Consider the following 18,131-nt stretch of genomic DNA (forward strand, 5'->3'; position numbering starts at 1 on the left):
CCCCCATGTACCTCGAGATTCTCGCAAGGGGTCAACAACCATCAATCCCATTTCTTAGGGGTCTTAAAGACCCCGTGTTACTTAGTGATGTGACTCAGCATATGAAGACCACCTGATTATATCTATGTCTTAATGTGTGATTATGGTAGTGATAATTATAGTAACTATAAAGTCCATCATTGTATCCTTTACAATAGAGATGATTATTATATCTATGCCTTAATGCGTGATTATTATTGTAGAGATAATTATAGAAACTATAAAGTCCACGATTGTATCCTTTACATTTTGTTCCCTTCTAGGTGGCAATTCTTACAATTTGTACTATTTGAGTTTAAAATATATACTATCGTGAATAGCATTATGCACTCTATGAGTTGCTCAAAGTTGGCATCAACAAGCTGCAAGATATGCATCTAGCATCACAACTTTTTTCTTTTCTCAAATCTCACAACGGTGAGTAAATTATATTGGCATAACCAAAAAATTACAAATTCTTGCCATTCTAGGTATCACAACATTTAAGAAAATTGCCTTATTTATCAATATAATCAAAGTAACAAATGAATAAATAATATCTTTGTGGATTTTTGGGTTATTGAAACCCTTTTGCTTTCTACACATAAATAATGAGAGGATAATCTTTTCATCAACGTACCCCACGGACCACATCTATCTTACAATTTGGCTTGGCTAACCTACTTCTGAGAAAGAGGGATTTAGATGATTTACCTACTTATGTGCTGAAGCAAAACGTAGAGCCTACTTGCTTGAGGGAAACACCTTGCTCATCAATCGATCACCAGTAGGGGTTCACTAGTATGTTTCGTATGGTACCAAGTGAGTGCACAATACAGGCGTTTTTGGCAAGTGTGCATAAGCATATACAATAGGGGTAGTCCCCCAGAACTTGCATACATATTTTATTCGTTTAGGGGAGGGAGACGGGTGGTGGGGGACGAGGAAAGGGAGGGATGGAGGATACTTTAGGATACTACTTAAAATTGGGGGGTCCTTTCCACATCCTCTCTCTCTCTCTCTCTCTTTGGGAAAAGTTTGTGTTTAGATATCTTTTTGAGTACTACCATTACAGAATCGCAATAAAATTTAATCAAAGTCAATAATTTGTACAATATGCCCTACTCCAACATCATGAGTTTCTAGTAAGGAGGTAAATTTTATCATGGAGTTATCAAAACGCTCTCTTATTTATTGGATTGTTTGTACATATATAAAGTAGGGGGTGGTCATGTTAATACTCCGAAGACCACATGCAAGGGGTTATCTTAGCTCTTCAATCTTTGTAGATGGGGGGCTAGGCTATTACATAAGGGACCATATGTAAGGGGGTTTCTTAGTGGCTTGTATGCAAGTGGCATCCCCTCCTTAGTAATAGTGAATTCCATGTGGTCACTAGCAATTCAAAAAGAGAAAGAAGGTGCTTATCATGGCAAGTCAAATCACCTCAAAAGGTGCACAGAAAGGTACACAAGGTTCAACTCTTTCCTCGTGTAAACAGCGAGATCTACACATAATTGCCTAGAATCTAGCAAGATTCACCTAAGAAGGGAGTATCTGCCTTGCTCAATGAACCTCCTCTCTTTTTCATCCCTCCTTAGAAAAGTTGACTTCGCATTTGAACTAATGATTGCATTTTTGCTTGACCAAGTGAGTAGGCAATATAGCAGTGAAGGAGGAGGATGCGACCAAGCTCTTAGATAGTTCTTTTAGGTCGCTCTTGCTTTCCATATAGCCAAAAATGGAGTCTAGTCTAGTATCTACAGAAATTTGTTAAATTGCTAATTGTGCAAATACATATGTCATATGCATATATGTAGCCAGATTGGACTCTAGTTTACTATCTGATGAGAGTTCAAACTATTAAATGTGCAAATCAAGCTTCATCAAAAGCAACAAACAAATGAATCAAACAAGGACACAATTGAGGGTCACATTTACAGTTTCAATGGTTGGGTGGCCCCTTCAAAGATATTCTTTATTAAATTAAAAAAGAAGGAAAAAAATGAGTGTAAAGCTCTTTGGAGATCAACCAAAAATCATAAAGACTTAGTAACCTCACAAGTTGCGCTACTAGAAGCTAACAATTTGAGCTACTAGAAGCTACAATTTTCCTGGAACAATTGAAATCCTAACCTCACTTTCTCAGGAAATAAAAATTTGTGAATCGAGTAGCCCTATGAAGAGGGAGAGGCAAGTTTAAAAGATATCTTTTGAATTTGATGAGAATTTTGATAATGAAAAGAAGCATTAAGGTGTACCAAGAAGCTGCTACCTCCACTTGTCACCACAATCAAGCTCATATGTGAGCATACGAGAGGGGAAGAGAGCTCCTTGAGTTCTTTGATGACTATAAGCATACCATAGCCTCCACCTAGACTTTGTTGTTACCATATATGTGGTAGTGATGTGTGTGAACATAGTTAGGACCTTTTTCCCTCACTAGGAGGCCTTTTCCCCCGTGCATTGTATCTATGTTCATTAGTTTAGGACTAATTTATCTTCCATTTGCATAGTAAGCAAAACACTCTCTATTGTGTGCTCTGAGCTTCTTCATCTTCTCCAAGTTGTGTGTATACTCGTGCTACCCTAATTCCAACAATTGGTATCATAGCAAGTTGCATCCTCCCAAGCATAGTTTCCAAAAACCTCTTGCTCACCTTCCCCAAGTCATCAGGTGAGCGTTGGTCAGCATCAACAAGTCGAGTAATACTTTAAGCTCATTTTGGCCTTCGTTTCCACTACAAGTAGTACTGGGTAGACACTTTTGTCCTTTTGTGCAAAATTTCTACTACTAGTGCAATTTTCTATAGAACAAGTCCCGTATATACCTCTTTGGCTTGTGCTACATAGCACGTGCTAGTCCTACTTCCTGTTTCCTCTTTTGGAGCAATTTTCACATCAGTTATAGTCACTCGCCATGGCTGAAAACAACATGGTTTTTTGGTCCTGAGGAAAAATTAGATGGGGATAACTACCCAATGTGGGATGACATGATGATGCATGTTCTTGTGTCAAAGGGCATTTGGAATGTTGTGTAGAGCATTGTTGTATGTCCATCTTCTCCAAAAATGTGATGGATTAGTCTATTACTGATGCAGATATACACGATGTACTTGGTGTGGAAAGGGTTGAGAATCAAGAGGCTATGAGAATGCAAAATTGGCTGGTGTATACTCTGTGTGATAGTAAATTGGATGCACCTATGCCTAGTCATACTCGTTCATGTTTTTTCTATGCATTACATGTGTCAGATCGTTATGCATTTGGTTGTTCCTAAGTCATGTGATAAAGAGGAATCTCTTTCTTTTGATAAAGCACAGAATTCAAAAAATTAGATGGCTACAATGCAATCAAAATATGTTGCACTTATAGAGAATGAAACATGGACTTTATGTGATTTTGCCTCCTAGAAAAAAGGCCATTGGTACAAAGTGGGTGTACAAGTTGAAACATAAGTCAGATGGCGAGATTGATTGCTACAAGGCCAGACTTGTAGCAAAAGGTTATGCACAGTAGAAAGACATTGACTATGAAGAGGCTTTTGCTCCCACTTGTTTTATGACTACTATTTGTTTTATATGTGCATTGGCAGCTCATTTTGGATGGAATGTACATTAATGAGACATTGTTATTGAATGGTGATATATTTGAGGGAGTATATGTAATGAAGCCTCGTGGTTTTGTTAAGAAAGGACAAGAAAATAGAGTGTACAAATTTAAAAAAAATTTGCATAGGTTGAATCTGTCTCCTCATGCTTGGTATGAGAAATCTAACACTCATTTGATTAAGCAAGCTTTCATAGCAGTCCAATTAGAGATAACTTTGTATGTAAAATGTGAGGATGATGTTTTTCTCATCATCCTTATGTTAGTAGATGATTTGCTAATTATTGGTTCAAATGAGACACGCAATGTTGAATTCAAGGTTGAATTGAATGAAACTTTCAAGATGAAAGACTTGGGGCTTTTGCATTGATACTTGGGCATATAGTTTAAACAATATGATGGAGGTATTGCTTTGTGTCAAGCAAGATACATAGAAACAAAACTATGCAAGTTTAAACTTGAGCACTTCAAATCTTTGCTACTCCAATGGAAACAAGCTTGAAATTGAACCTTCATGATGCTAGAGATCTTGTTGATGTCACTCTTATCAAATTGCTATTGGATGCCTTATTTATATATGCAATACAACGTCAAATATTTAGTTTGTAGTCTCACAAGTCAGCAAATTTATGCATAGCCCAAGGTCTAAGCATAGGCATGCTATTACAAGGACTTTACATCTTCAGTTGTTTTATCTCAAGGGAGGATCATTGCCACCATATTTTCATACTTTTTCGGACTCAAATTAGGCTAGTTGTTATGACATACGAGTGTCTAAAAGTGTTTTTTGTTTCATGCTCAGCAGTTCATGCATATCATGGTTGAGCAAGAAGCAACCTACTATATCCAATTGTGAATATAAGAACAAGTCTATCTTCACAACTTCATTTGAATGTATATGGATCAAACACCTTATGGCTAATTTGGGTGTTGGATAGGACATTGCCAACATCATCTACATTGACAGTCAGAGCGCATTGGTAGTTGTAAAGAACCTAAATTTTCATGCTCGCACAAAGCACATTGAGGTGCATTATCACTATGTCAGGAAGAAACTCTCAGTAAAAGAGATCAACTTGGGTTATGTGTTGACGTAGGACAACCTTGCAGATTTGTTCACAAAGGCATTGCCTCGTGAGAAGTTTGATCTTGCTTCCCTTTGTGGATTGATCATTTCCTTAGGATATGTCAATTCCCTACACAGTATGTGTCAAGTTTCATTCACCACATCACACCGAAGGGGGATTTGTTACCAGATATGTGGCAATGATGTGTGTGAACACCCTTAAGATTGTTAGGGCATTTTTTCCCTCACTAGGAGATTTTTTTCCCTTGTGCATTGTATATACATCCATTACTCTAGGGCTAACATATCTTTGTATTTGCACACTAAGCAATGCACTCTTTGTTGTGTGCCTTGATCTTCATCTTCTCCAAGTTGTGTGTGCATCCTTGTAGCCCTAACTCCAACATTTGTAGTAGCTACTAAGGACACAGCCCTAAAGAGTGGGCAACACAACTTATACCTATGTGATAGAGAAATCTACAAGAATTATAGATGATGCCCACTCTCCTTGTTTTAGGGCTCCATCATCCATTATAGGCTAAAGTTAGTAAATGAATCCCACTCTCCTTGTTCTAAGGCTCCATCCTTACAAGGCTGACCTTTCTGCATTCCGTGCAGTTCTTGCAGATTCTAGGATTGTTTTAGTTAATTTGTTGTACAAAAAGAAAACATTAGGCTCCTCAGACTTTGAGGGTTGCTCATAATAAGAAAAGATTTTAGTGATTTTGGCATAGTCCACCTTGTGCTCGCTTTGTTACAAAATGCTTCTTTATTAATAAAAATGGTAAATTGAGTTTGAAGCTCTCAAGCTTAAGCATTGCCAATCTTGCTATTTTATGGCCAATTTCACGGCTGATACAAAAAAAAAAATTGCTCTTATTTTTTATGTTTTTCATCACATTTTTTTAAAGCAGTACTCACCTCAATAGCTTGAGTGGAATATATTAAAACATCCAAATAGAATCACAATAACTCCATGCTCCAACAAAGCCATATAGGACACAGAAGTTGTACAACAGTTGCCTCCCAAATAGAACCAAAAACTGCATAAAACAACCATCATAGTTAACAACAAGCTAGCCACAAAAAGAAGGGAGCACGATCGCTCCATCACCAGGTGCTAAGGAGACTTTCACCAAAATAGAACACATACCAAAAGCCATCCGCAAAAGGCCAACATAAAACCTAACTGACCTTAGGCTGATGGTTGCCACCATGCATGAGGGCACCTCACACTTTCCCCTTGTTTGTCCATCAGCATGTGAACACCATCCACAACTTTGGTCACTACCAGGTGAAATTAGCAAGGGCCAGGGCCACCAAATTGCATGGCAATATGCACAACACTTCAAATTTGAGTAGGACACGATCATTGGTTGCCTCTATAGAGAAAGGAGGGAGGGGAGATCTCCTCCCTTGTTAAAAAAATTTTGAGGTCAGGTTGCACTGCTTTGAGGAGAAGAGGGGAGCCGGCAAGATATCCCCCCTTGGGAAAATCTTTCACTCCCATGACTCATCCACAACCAATCCCCATTCCCAACAGACCCCCTTCAAGTTGACTGCCCACAGAGCTTTGCCTAGAGCCTCCTTGCAAATGTGAAATGTAGAGCTTGCTCAATGGTAGCATGGGAACTATCAAACTCGCCAGAGCTCACAAAAATGTTTCATCACGTAGTGCATTTCATAGGGTACCCTTCCTCTAATGGGTCTTTCTCTTGAGTGGTGGGGGTTCATCCTCCCCTTAGTCACCCTTTCTTTTATTGCTCCTAAAGGGAAATGTATGTTTTTTGGATATTTTGGGTTCATGCAAGCGCTCAAGCTTTGAATAGTTTGAGAAAGTGCAAAAAATATGTATAGGTCCAAGGCTTGATTTTTGTCAATACGAGCTCATGCAACCTGCCTACGATGGGTCTCGCTCGCTCTTACCGACGGTTTTCAATGGCAATCCTATATAGTTTCTCAGACTCACTCATGAGGCTGATGATAATTACTACTGCTTTGAAGGCCCGGTCTCCTACAACAAACCCAACCATATGTTCCATTTGCTCATAATCATAGCTCTTTTTTGCTTGTAGTCTAGTTAACAACGTTGTCATTGTGCAATCTAAACAACCTTTCCCTCTACATACTATTGTTAACTAAGCCTATGTCAATTAACAACAACTGTTAAAGGCCCAAGTCTTGCAGATGCACATCAAAGACAAATGCAAAGAAGCTGTAAAGATTGGATTTACACATTCTCACATTTTCTTGAAATGGTCATGTATTGTAAATTCTCAATTTATTTCAATCCATTGTAATAATTGTAATGTAGGATGCTAATGCCAACAACCCATAGAAGCATATCTCCTAGGAACACAAGGATGGAGCTCGTTGAAGATCAAGCCCAACAGAATTCCGCAATGTTGATGACAATAACCCACTGCAACCTACCTCATGGCTCATTGTAGTATGCTAGAAAGATTACACTGGCCACGTGAGCAATTGATCATTGTGCACGTACATAGGTTCTTGAACTTCAATAGGACAATTTTGCATCAACGACCGCAAAAGATGAAAGAACAATTCTTAGCATTCAAAGAGAGAGAAAGAGAGAGAGAGAGAGAGAGAGAGAGAGAGAGAGAGAGAGAGAGGTGGGGAACGCCTTCCAGGCTCCACAATCCAAGGTTATGCAGCCACATGGTTGCAAAGCTCACTCTCTCTCTCTCTCTCTCTCTCTCTCTCTCTCACTCTCACACACACACACACACACACACACACACAAACACACACACACAATTCTTCGATGCCTCTTCAACTCCCCCTCATGATTCCACTCAAAAATATCAATGGTGTGCACTCTGAGCCTCCTTCAAGTGCCACATGGCAAGCTTGAAAAAGGCTCTCCCTTGTAGATCATGCTTGTCTTATTCCTTTTTTCTTAAGCATTATACTTTGGATTAAGAACGCCCCTTTTTTGTGCTTTTCCTATTCCCTTTTCTAAACATTATTTTTTAGAAGAATACCTAATTTCTTCTTTACCCCACCTTAGTTTCTTAAGTATAGAGTTATTTTTTTATTTTTTTTCAATTCCCTAGATATTTGTACTAAGAGAAACAAAAAGATACAAAAATAACCGATGCAAAGAAGCCTTGCTATGGAGACATAAGGACTAAAAATATATGGAGACATAAGGACTAAAAAATATGGCTTTTACAAGGAGCCAGCAACCCATACAACACTCACTTTCCTCATAATCTAAACCCATTCTTTCTTTCCAAGGAACATTGAGGCTGGGCGAAGATTTCCCCCTTTTCAAGATATTTTGTACCTCCTAGTTGTACAAAACTCAGTTCTCAAACATAAATTGCAACATGCGTTCACTCCTCAATGGCAAAGTTTCCCACACTAGAGGATTTTTACTTTCCAGTCTCGATCGGACCCGATTTTTTGTGAAGATCCAATCTTTGAAAATATTTCTCTAAATGGTGTTATTTGCCTTTATAGTTTTTCTTTCCACCACTAATTTTGCGACAACAAATGCACTCTAGCCTTGCTTGCGATGGGAACTTTCCTCCAGAGTATTGCAAAGTGGAGGCTTTTCTCCCTCCTCCCCAAGCAAGAGTTGCATGCACACCTTCTCTCTCTCTCTCTCTCTCTCTCTCTCTCTCTCTCTCTCTCTCTCTCTCTCTCTCACACACACACACACACCACACACACACACACACACACATTAATTTCATGCATGATCTCTTAAATCAACAACAATGTTATAGTTTGCATACTGGAATTTTGATTAACCTATCAAGTTTTCAAGAATTTTCATTAAGATTACAAACCTCCCATTTCTAACTTTGGTGTGAGTATATAGCCCTTACTGTCAATCTTCTTGTGAGAGGCTTCTACTCAAAGGAAGTTGCACCAACTGCTTCCATCTCGTGTTAGAGTGTCATGATGAAGCCACTCATGAGAGAGTCTATCTTGTCTTGATTCATAGTATGACAAACAAGCTTGGGACTTTGCCTCCCCTTGCTGTCATGAGCTCTTCACGTACACTTCCCCATTGGGGGAGGTGGGATGACTTTGCAAGACACGCTGCTTAATGGCATCATCAAAAGTTTAGAGCAAGTTACTTTCATCTTGGGGAACCCTCTACACCAGTGAGCCTCTCCAACTAGCCTATCTAATCAAAGCTCCCCCAACAAGCTTTACCAGTATGCCAAGGATAGTCGCAAAAGCCCCCCTCCCACAACCCTATTTTGTATGCTCATGCCCTTCAGTCACAGCCAATCATCAACCGTGTTTCATTGCAGCAGCTTCAATATTATATCCCTTAGAACTTCATGGTGGATAGAACAAGCAATCTTGGCATTCACTATGCAGACCACCCTTTCCAACCTCACATGCCCCTTCAGGTAAGTTCTCCTTCTCTTGTTCAACATGGCCAGTTCTCAATTATTTCCAATGTTGTAACAATATAGATTTACATCAAAAATAAATGGAGACTAATGATAAGTGATCCTACACTCCATTGTGGTTAAACCCTAAGAGGATCAAGATCCTTAGTAGGCTAGTGACAAGGATACTTTTACACATTTGATGAGAACAGTAAGAATCCTCTTGATAAAGACATCTTGGGGAATGTCTAGGATAGTGGTGAAGGTTGTGAGGGGGAAGTTATCATGAGGTTGGTTGAGTTAGATAGCTAGTTTAGACACCTTCAAGATAGGGTGGTCATTGGTCTCTGCCATGGGATTAGGCCACTAGTGGAGGTCCTCAAGCAATGGATTTCTTAGGAGTGGGAGGCCAAGGACTTATTTCCTTCTCAAGTTCAATATATCCCCAATTTTCTTTGATGATTTTGACAATGCACTGCAAGTTATCACCAGGGGATATTGGCTTATTAGAAACACCCCATTGTCTATTTTCAAATGGTATAAAGGCTTTGACCCCAAGGGTAAGAATCCCTCTAAGGTGCTAGTGTGGGTTGATTCCCTAACTTTCCAATACAGTTCTTTTCTTGGCTCAAGCAGGTAGGATCACAAGTTGGTAAAGTGTTGGGTAGAATCTTTCCAATAGTATCAACCCCAAATGGGACCTTCAATTGCTCATTGGGTGGGTATTGAAGTTCCTTTCAGAGAATCCATCTCATTAAAGGACCAATTGGGTCAGATCTTGCATGTACAAAATGTTGTCTATAGAAATCTTCCAAATGCTTGTTTTCATTGTCTCAGGCAGGGTCATCTTATTGAAGACTACCCATAATTGGCTAATAATGTCCAGAATGATGCTGACAAAGGAAAAGAGGCAAAGGAAAACAGTCAAGGTTTTTGACAAGTGAACAAAAGAGGAGGTAAAAACCAAGAAACATGCCTCCACCAAGACGTAACAACAACATATATTTCAATAGGTATGGTGCTTTTCTTGATGAAGTGTTTGGCCCTTCTACAAGAGAGAGATCAAAAGAAGAAGTGGACAACGTTTCCACTTCACAACTCGACAAGGAGGCTCATGATGAGGCTGTCTCTCCTAACCCAACTCCAGTCAACCCTCCATTTCCCCAAGATCTCTTGATAGCCCCATCCAATCCCTCAGAAAAAGCCAAATGAGTATCATCTAGTTCTAGTGATTCTAAAAAAGGTGAGCACTTTGTCAATGCTACTCATACCAACTCTCCAGTCTCTAACCCAGAGGGACAATCAAGTTTTGACTATCCCTCTAGGTTAGAGACTTCACAAAGGAGATCCAAGAACATGATAAGGAAGAAAACAAGTTCTTCCAATCACCCCTAAACTCTATTGACATTCTTATGACTCAATCTGAAGAAGAATCTCTCCCCATTCAAATTGGAAAAATTGAGGGGGAAAAGGAGAAGTGTACAAACCCTAATAGAATCTCAGTTTCCTCAGTCAAACCATCCAAAAAATTTAAAAGACGAAGTAACCTATCTCAAGTCTTTCACTAAATTGTAAAGGTCTCATAGACTCAATCAGAGCTATGTATAAAGAAGTGGCTAATTGACATTCAATTGTAGCTTGACTTTAATTTCCTATAGGAAGTTAAAGTCAAAGTCCAAGTGTTGAATTTCAATCTCCAAAAGATAATTAAGTCTCATAAGTGGGTTAGCTCTAACCATGTTACAGGGAAAGGTGGAGCAACTTTGGGAATTGCTCTCAATCATGAGCATCTGATCACTAATGTACAAGGATATTGGATAGCAATTTCTCTTTAGGCATTAGGAAGGGAATGAGATATAGGAGGGCCTCTTTATTTGCCATGGGATTAAAAATGCGATTAAGGAATGAGCATATGGGGGACTGCCATGTGGACTGAAATGGTGGGTGTGGCAGGCTCTAAAAGTGAGTGGTCAAACTTAATGGCCTAGAGGTGGAGGGGTCTTTTCTTTACTAATAAAATAAGAAAATAAGAAAATTTGAACCTTTTTTTATAAAGCTAGGGTAAAACCCCACTCTTTATCTCTCTAGAGGTTATTGACTCCCCCCACCTTCCTCCCTAAAAGGGGGTCTTTCAAAAAACATGACGACATTCTCTCTCCTATTTACTCTCTCTAAGGCTACTACATGTACTGTCTCTCCCCTCTAGCTACGAGACCTACATCTCCCTCTCCAAGCCCACTTTTCCCTCCAAATACCTGTTGCAATGGAAAAGTTTGAAACCTCCCTTCTCCATTGATCACTCAGCCTCACCTTCACACCTCTACAGAAAGCTGTAGATCTACAACATTGGATACTTCTATGATACCTTCATCAACACCTCCCTTCTCCATTGATCACTTAGCCTCACCTTCACACCTCTATGGAAAGCTGCATATCTGCAACACAACTGCTTCTGGAATATGCTCATCGACACCTTCTTTGGTCCTTCTTCCGCATCTAGGTGTGAAGGTGAGGTTAATCACTCAATCTCACCTTCAAACCTTGACATGGAAGTATAGGTCTAAAGCAGTAGCGGCTTCTTGAGTTTCTTCATCAACACCTTCCTCGGTCCTTATTCCTCATCTAGATCTGAAAGGATCTCCCCTCACTCATCCACATCATTTGGAGATTTCGCATAGGAGCATTGTTGGATAAGATTGTTAGGCTTCTTCAGCATATGTGTTGGTAAGAACAGTGAGCTTCATTCCTATTTTCAATGTTCTTGTATCTTTGCTCACTCACCATACTGGTTTTTGTTTCGTGTCATTGTATGTCTTTGTATATATCTTAGCATTTCTTGTTACCTTACACTAATAAAAATCGTGTATATGAACTAATCTTCATTTTTATCATAGCGTGTGTTACATTGCTTTCATGGATTCTTTAGGTGCTTGTCAATGTGGGAGTTTTATTGACTCAATAAGTTACAGCAATATGTAAGACGATGGTGGTTCTTTGCTTGCTATCATGATTACAAATGATTTATGTGGGTGAAAATGCAGCCAAGTTCATGGAGTTTACACAAGGTGTCAAGAAAACATATGGCTTCTCAAACACATCATTGGAAGGGGAAGATCATGGGCACGCAAACTCAAGATGGCAAGCGTTTACAAAGGTACAACATGTGTATATAGCTTCTCTGTTGGTGCTTGACGTGTCTTTGCCTCAACCTAGGTTTCTTGAAAAGTGTACATGTTCTACTTATATTTAAATGTTTTGGATTGTACCATTTATGCTTTTACCTCCTAGGTTGCTTCAATATATGCATAATTTGGTGTGTTTTTCCTTCATATATTTTCCATCTAACTTTGCAGAGTGGGAGCCAATGGAATCTTTTACAGGCGGCTTTGAAGCTATCCATGCGGACGTTGGCAAGTTTTTATATGCAAAGTATTTACGTTGAGAGATTCCCTCACAAGAGAGATTCTTATATGGTCATGCTTATGCCACATCAAATGCTCTATTATTGGCAAAAATTGGTATGTAGATACCAATATGAAGATCAAAGCTTGTCAATGAAATTTCCATACTGAAGATGAAAGCAAAAAATGGGAGTATGGGAGGCGCTCGACTCCAATATTGTTTTTGAAGAGCTTGTGGACCTTCAAATATTCCCCCACATTGATACTGTGCCCAATAGTTGTGTTAATGACGACTGACATTTTTACAATTTTTGCAAGTACCTCAGTCCTTGAATAGTATTCCTTTTGTGTGAATAGAAAAATTGTAAGGTCGGGAGAAGAAAAGGGTTGTACTTATAAGGACATCTCATTCCCAGGATGTATCATTGTACAAGCTCAACCACAGGGCTTTATCTTACTGAAAACTTGTATTACATCCCAACTCTGTGTTGCATAGCTATTGATTGTAAAGTTTAATTTAAGTTCTTTTAATCTCTAATTCAATTTAGCTGTGATTATTTTGATATTTCATGAATTTTTTAAGTTTTGGGTGTTTCAACTTTAAAAGTAGTTAAGTCTCAGAGAATGGCATCCAAGAGTTGTATTATTGTGCAAGTACACAAGTTCAGTTCTCTATTTATCTTCTCCACACAAATAATAATTATTAAACTTAATTTTTAGTAATTAAGTGAATTATAATTAGTACTACATGGAGGAACAAATGTGTGAGTATGAATCGTTTTAAAGGGCTTACACCATATAATTATTCTGTGATATTCTAAATCATATGTACAAATCTGACAAGAATTTTTTATATTGCTTGTTGAATGCCCTCATCGACTTGGGCACGAGGTGTAATAGGTATCCAATTTCCTAATTGGGACGTGGACCTAGCTTTGCTAGTGCTTGAAGACACATAGAGAAATAAGAACAAAGGAAAGAGCATGAAGAGAGATAGGGAGGTTGAAAATATAAGTGAGCATGAGGAGGCCTCAATGAAGCTTGCGCTCCTACATGACTCTAACCTGACGGATAACATAACTTAAGTACTAGATAAAGATGAGGTGATGGAGGAGGTTCCACACTTTCATCTACTCACTTTGTATGCAATGGTGATAAAGAGTCATCAATTTCTTTTTGTCAACGACATTCCAAAGGCTGTTGGACTTTAGTAGTATAGGAAAATTCTTAATTATTTCACGATTCAGCGTTTAGTATGGAGCTTTGGGTATTATGGGATTCATGCTCTTTAATATTTTTGTATATCATGCAAAGACACTATGATGACTCTCCATTTCCTATTATTCTTATTCAATGGTGGTGTGGGAGAAGGTGATTGTTGTTTCCATGTAAGGACATCGGTCTTGTACTTTTTTCTTCACTCTCTACAACTGTTTGTTCCTCTATGGTTTGAGCCGTATTACACTTCCTCTTTTAAACTTTCTTTGGCATGTTCACTATGGGTCTAGTCTTCTGTACCCTCTTTGTAAGAAATCTACTTATCTAAGAAAATGGGGTCACTTCAAAAAAGATTTGGAAGAATGTGCTGCATTGGAGACTTGTTGGGTCCATCAAAGTATGAGCTTTTTTTGCACCACAATCAAGGTACATGCTACATTTCTGGAGAGAAAGAATGGAACTTTCCATGCGAGGTCATGTTCCCGGGGTAGATTATGGACAAATCACGCCTATTTTGCACCAAAAAACACTGCCAGGTGGTTTTTTGAGACCCGAGGGACTCGGATCTAGCCCCGTGCGCCACGATGTGAAAATGCCAGGTCAAATAAGCCATTTTTGTGCCGTGGCGTACGGGGCTAGATATGAGTCCCTCGGGTCTTGAAAAACCACCTGGCCGGGTTCTTTGGTGCAAAATAGGCGTGATTTGTCCATAATCTACCCCGGGAACATGACCTCGCATGGAAAGTTCCATTCTTTCAGCCACAATCCGGCAAATATAGTCTTACAAACGGGAATATTCCGGTGAGCCTTTTTGGTTTTTTGGTGGTCTTACCACTACAACAAAAAAAGGTGCCTTCGACGCAGATTTCAATGCGAGACGTCGAAAAGTGCGTTGAAATATTCGTCACTGTGGAACCGTCGAAATACGCATCGATATTTGTGTCGAAAGGCTTTGTTTTCGATGCGTATTTTGACGCCCCTGTCGACGCGTATTTCGACGACCATATCAGAAAAAAAATCTTGGGCAGAGGACAGGCAGTTGGCCTGTGCCCAGTGAAAAGATGGACACAGCCACAGCCAGACTACCTGTCCTCTGTCAAAGAAAGCGAGCAGTATCAAAATCAACCATGCTCTCGTAGAAATTTTGGCAAAGTTCCCTTCGTTTTAACATAAACTTTTCAAAAAAAACCATATGTATACGCCTCCTACATGATATCCATGTAGGATCTCACATGAGATTTAAGGCACAACTTGATGGAAGAAATGAAACGAACTTTGTGCAAAACCATAACCATAATGAACTTCATATATAACGAACTTTGTGCAAAACCATAACCAAATTGAAACCATAACCATAACCATATTGATCAAAACCATAACGATAACCATAACCATAAAGTTAAACATAACCATAAACAAAACAATAACCATAACCATGTCTATACAAGAAAGAGACACAGAGATGTGTCTGTGTCTCACAAAACATATATAGAAATCCACTGATGACTCCGCGTCACAACCTGCACATAAAAGGACAAGTCACAAAATTAGTATGATATTACTTCACATATTTAATCAACTCACATATATTAACGTCTCACCTCAATCGATCAGCGAGACTCTAAGGCCTCTCAGTCTACAGGCTCTCCTGCGGCGACAGCAAGATCATTCAATACTTCATAAATGCCTCTCCGATATTCATCTGTCTCCTCTTGGCGTGTCGGGGCTCGATGCATTGCAAGATTTTGCGTTTATACAAAAACCAAAGTAATTAAGAGTACATGATTTATCGCGTTTTTAAAAAAACGCCATAGCTAGGATTGGATGGGAAACTCACAAACTCATAGTGAAAGGTGTCGAAGCCTCCGCTGCCAAGATGAGATGTGCCCCTGGTCATTTGTCGTACCTCCGCGGCCTGACGTTGCTGTCAGAATCGCGTGTCCGCTGTCTGCTCATCCTTCCTGATCTGCTGCCATGTCTCATGTGAGATGCCCGAAGGCTTCGGCGAGCCGGTCCTGAAAGCCCGACGAGCTACATCTTGACAATGTTTCACGGTGTCCCGTGCAACACCCGTGATCCACCTCCTCGGAAGCTCCTCTGAACCCGGAGCACACTAATACTCTCTCATGATGGTCTCCACTATATAATTGACTTTGCTACGATCCTTATCAGGCCAAGGAGTCATAATGGTGGTCGCAAACTGCAGCTCCGCGAGCTGGCGAACCCGCTGTCTCATCTCAGTCCTGACCCTATCCATGTCAACCTGTCCATCTGCTCGTACAATATAGACCTTGGAGGCACTAGGATCGTGTGCCCCCCAAGGTATCCGAGGTGTGCTAAGAGGTGTGTCGAGAGGTGTGCCTAGGTAGGACGGGGGTCGTGAGCGAGGAGGGCATCTGTGGACCCTCCTCCACAGCAACCACCACCTCCACCTGACGATCGTTGAGATCGGCGAGTGCGCCTGTGCTGCGGAGATGATGACGTACCCACCTCTGCCGTACCCCTAGGTGTCGAAGCGACCATGATGGGAGACCTCGCAGGCCTCGTACCCATAGGTGTCGCCCCCCCATAGGTGTCCCTCCCATAGGCGTCGGACCCTTGAGTGTGAAGCCCGGAGGCGTGGTACCCGTGCCTCTGGCTACCCAATACTGAGACGCATCTACCATCTGACTGGGAGTCATCCGTGTGATGAAGCCCATAAATGCATCCGCACTCATAGAAGCGGGATTTGGATAATGGTCTACCATACTAAAATCCTGCACAAAGAAATTAAAAGAAAGCGTCAGAACACCTTTGTTTAAATTAAGAAAGAGCTTAATTTTAAATCAACGTCTTCACACAAACACTTACACGCCTCAACTAGTGAGGCATCATCGATAAGATCTTGCACCGTATCATCGTCTATCTCTAACTGCATACATAACTCTGCCCCAACTTGTTCTAGCAGATTGTCTTCATCCATTGCATCTTCATCTACAAGTGTCATATATGCTCATCTACATCATCCCTCGTATATCTGTCAGCTTCCTCTGCCATACCTTCGTCCATGTCATCTAATGTCACAGTAGTATCTACGTCGTCTGGCCGACTTTCCTCCTAGAGCTCTTGCCCTTCAAATACTTGTTTATTTCTTGGAGCAACCTGAACCACAAACCACCATTGTTGCTCTCGAGGGTCCGGTACAAAGACCACTTGCTCGCAATGTTCGGGGAGAGCAAACGTGTCGCTCGCATCTGTCCAAATCTTTGTAGAATCTATTTGCACAATCTTGTTTCCATCTCTGTGTATCGTTGCATTATGACCAGAAGTAATCACCTTGAACCACTTCACATCCAACAAAAACATCTCAAACCATCTGAAGCTGACTTTCAAGATATCTGACACCAGACCTTAGTAATCCAGGTTGCTAGTGCTCTCATTCGTGTCTCAGGCACTGGCCCTGCTCTTTTGCATGAAACTAACCATTACCCCACTATCAAACGTGTTTTTTCTGCTGTCAATTTGTTGTGTTCAGAAATGGTTTCCATGCGACCACAGTGCCATGTATGTATGATACCTCCAGTTACATCCAATAGCCAGCTCTTCCTCTTCTGGAGATATGGGTTCTCCAATCTGTCAAGCTGCTCTCACTGTCTTGTCCAACCATTGTAAAGAATGAGGATGCAAGAGAGCTACACAAGACAAGCACAAAAGCTCACAGAGATGGAAAGCTTCTTCTTCTTCTTCACAGAAAAGAGAGTACAAAATGACTAAGTGCTAAAGCTGAAAAGTAGCACATATGTACATGCGGTCACTAAGTGTGAACTCGCTAGAAGCGTACTAGGCTGGCACTATAAGTGTAGTCCAGCTGTAGAATCACTGGCAGAGATCCTCCGTGTCGGTCACCTAACGCGCCAGTGAGTAAATGCCGTAAGCGGCCAAGACCCGTAGTGGATGCCAGCTCAAGGTGTAGAGCTCGACATCTCAACACTCCCCCTCGAGCTCTGCATGTCGCAGAGTCCAAGCATAGTCCGGAAACGTCGAAGCTTCTCAGCTCCGAGGGCCTTGGTAAAGATATCCGCTATCTGCTCCTCTGTGCTGACGTAGACCAAGTCGATGTCGCCCGCCAACACTCGCTCTCGAACGTAGTGGTAATGGACCTCTATGTGTTTGGTCCTGGCATGGAACACTGGGTTCCTAGCCAACTGCATGCTGCTGAGGTTGTCACAATGGATGAAAATCTGCTGGTCCACCTGCACTCCCAAGTCCTCAAGTAATGTGCGTAGCCAAGCTACCTCGCACGCCGCAACTGCTGCACCTCTGTACTCGGCCTCTGTGCTCGATAAAGCAACCGTAGGCTGCTTTTTGCTGCTCCAAGTAACAGCAGCACTCCCAAAAGAGAACATGAAGCCACTCGTAGATCTCCTATCAACAATGCTACCTGCCCAATCTGCATCTGTATAC

The 18,131-nt window shown here is 40.7% G+C and overlaps 1 long non-coding RNA gene across 1 annotated transcript in view; it reads left to right on the forward strand.

The window, feature by feature from the left end:
• LOC147445664 (uncharacterized) overlaps nucleotides 1-12,986 on the forward strand; it is a 30,554-nt gene extending 17,568 nt beyond the window's left edge. Inside the window, exons 3-4 of the long non-coding RNA XR_015189797.1 lie at nucleotides 12,111-12,223; nucleotides 12,423-12,986. This is a non-coding gene — a long non-coding RNA (uncharacterized LOC147445664). The remainder of the gene's footprint in view (nucleotides 1-12,110; nucleotides 12,224-12,422) is intronic.
• Nucleotides 12,987-18,131: the final 5,145 nt, after the last annotated feature.

Source organism: Adiantum capillus-veneris, chromosome 12 (assembly GCF_014529385.1).
Source record: "Adiantum capillus-veneris isolate H3 chromosome 12, ASM1452938v2, whole genome shotgun sequence".
NCBI classification, from domain to species: domain Eukaryota; kingdom Viridiplantae; phylum Streptophyta; class Polypodiopsida; order Polypodiales; family Pteridaceae; genus Adiantum; species Adiantum capillus-veneris.